The sequence below is a fragment of the Macrobrachium nipponense genome, chromosome 12, assembly GCF_015104395.2.
Source record: "Macrobrachium nipponense isolate FS-2020 chromosome 12, ASM1510439v2, whole genome shotgun sequence".
NCBI lineage: Eukaryota > Metazoa > Arthropoda > Malacostraca > Decapoda > Palaemonidae > Macrobrachium > Macrobrachium nipponense.
Window position 1 is genome coordinate 56,891,106 of NC_087205.1, and position 2,500 is coordinate 56,893,605.

At 36.7% G+C, this 2,500-nt stretch overlaps 1 protein-coding gene across 1 annotated transcript in view; it reads right to left on the minus strand.

Annotated features, from left to right (window-relative positions):
- The window catches only part of LOC135224815 (uncharacterized), a 721,072-nt gene that overhangs the window by 383,511 nt on the left and 335,061 nt on the right, over positions 1-2,500 (minus strand). The window lies entirely within an intron of this gene.

Consider the following 2,500-nt stretch of genomic DNA (forward strand, 5'->3'; position numbering starts at 1 on the left):
TCTATTACTAATTAAAATAAAACTCATACATGAGAATATTCAACCCGAGACCAAGCAAGACCTCGAATATACCGATGTGAATAATGGTAATGAACTACTGCAACGATGCCCTTGAAACTGTTTCTTACACGCCAAATAAACCCTGAATTTCAAACGACTGTGAGATCAGCGCCATTGCTACACTTCGCCATGAACCTATCAAAACAAGAATAATCTGAGTATGTGCGCCGATATGCAGACCAAAAACACAGGTCACCTTAGATGTAAGAGAGGTAGGTTAAATAGTGCACCTCCGTCTTTACGTTGAAATAGATTCGCCGTGAATATAACAGAACTACAATGAAAGGGATCGATGCCTATGGAGAAAGGGGTCTTACTTAATAAGCCGCAATCTTTACAACAATTATAAAATGTGCCGAAGTTCCTTCTACCCAATCGAGTCTATTGTACAGTGTATAATGTTGTGTGAGCCGTGCCCCATGAAGCTTTCAGCCATGGCCCTGCGGTGGCCTGTCCTGTAGCGTTGCCAAGCGCTCGATTATGGCTAATTTAACCTTAAATGAAATTAAAAAAAAAACTGCTGGGGCTGGAAGGCTGCAGTTTTGTATGTATGGTGATTGCAGGGTGCATGATCAACATACCAATTTGCAGCCCTCTACCCTCAGTAGTTTTTGGGATCTGAGGGCGGACAGGAAAAGTCCCACAAAACAGACAAAGCCGTCACAATAGTTTTCTTTTACAGAAAACTAAAAGGCCTTGAAAATATCATCTCTTCAAGACTCTGAGATCTTTAGACCTTAAATGTCCCTCATCTGCGTATCCATAAAAGTAGTCTTTCCTACGCTTACTCATCAAGGCAAGATCGACCTTTTAGGGATTATCATACTTAATGTATAGTTGGCGTCAACCTGTCAAGCAAATGTTCTTATGAATTTCTTGAGAACATATTTCATTACTGTACATATACCTATACTACAGCTGTTTCAGGTTTGTCTTTGTAACAGACAAGTACTATTCTGTGGCTGATTACTTACTATTTTATCCAAAATGTAAGCACGTAGACTTTTGTTAGTTTGCGAATCAAATACATTTATCAATATGCAACCATATGATAATTAAGGAAATAAGAAAGTCTACATATATATACAATGAATTATCTGATGATTCTGTAAACGTAACAGGTTAATGAACATTTTAATCCTTTAATAACATTACTATTCTAAAAACCTCCAATTCCTTCCTGCTGGTGAATAGTTTTTGTGCAACTTTTCTAACTCATTTAATATCAACGTAAATATATCTTCGAATAAAACTTTATATTCTTTTATGAAAACTACCGAGAAAATATTAAGTGAACCCAAGCAAAATATTCATTTCAAGTTTTCATAGAAAAAGGCTTCGGTTCTGGGATAGCGGTTCAAAAGGTCAAAACCGATTCTTCATCCCTACTTTAAATATAGCCTAAGCCTCTAAACCCGAATGCTAACGAAATAAAAAATATCTTTATAAATATAAAAAAAAATTAAAGCTCTTTAAATTTTAAATGCCAAGCCATTTTTTGATAAGCTTCAATCCCTTTCATAGATGCCAAGAAACATAAATACTGCCTAAATAAATCAACGTAGATCAAGGCGATCAATGGAAAGATTTCTGTGAACAGAACTCAGTCACTTGAAGACTTTCTCAGTCATAAACTCAAGCAACAGCAAGATAAGTCCTAATGAGAAGCTCTTTGAACCACTGAGAAACTGGAAGCTCACAAAAAAACAAATGGAGCAAAAGGAATCTTTGCTTTTTCTGCTGGTGCTCTAGAATGCAGTATACATATAAGGCAACCATTTAATAAAAAACAACAAGTAAAAAAATTCCGAAGTTTATTCGGCGCAATCAAGGTTTCTGTATAAGCCGCGGCCCATGAAGCTTTCAGCCATGGCACGTGGTGGCCTGTCCTATAGCGTTGTCAGATGCACGATTATGGTTAACTTTAACCTTGAGTAAAATAAAAATGAAATTTAAAAAATAACTCCTGAGCCTAGAGGACTGCAATTTGGTATGTTTGATGATTGGAGGGTGAATGATCAACATACCAAATTGCAGTCCTCTAGCCTCAGTATTTTTTAAGATCTGAGAGTAGACAGAAACAGTGCGGAAGGACAGACAAAGCATCTCAATAGTTTTCTTTTACAGAAAACTAAAAAGGCAAATACGGGAACAATGAAATCGGTAACATAAAAAGTAGTCTGCTCGGGTTCATCCTCAGCCCTAAAGTCAGTCTCCATCGGGGCACTTAATCAGCTAGATACTGAACAGAGATCAAATCATTGTTGATATGGTGTCTGACTGAACGTTATCTAGTGAAAGATCATACCTGAAACTGGAAGGAAGGGAAAGGAGGAAAAGTGCCATCTGTCTATGGAGAAAAGAGAAAAAGTTTATCGTTTTAAATATTTCCTTTTTTACTGACTATAATCAATCCATTTAACATGAGACTGAAGTGTCA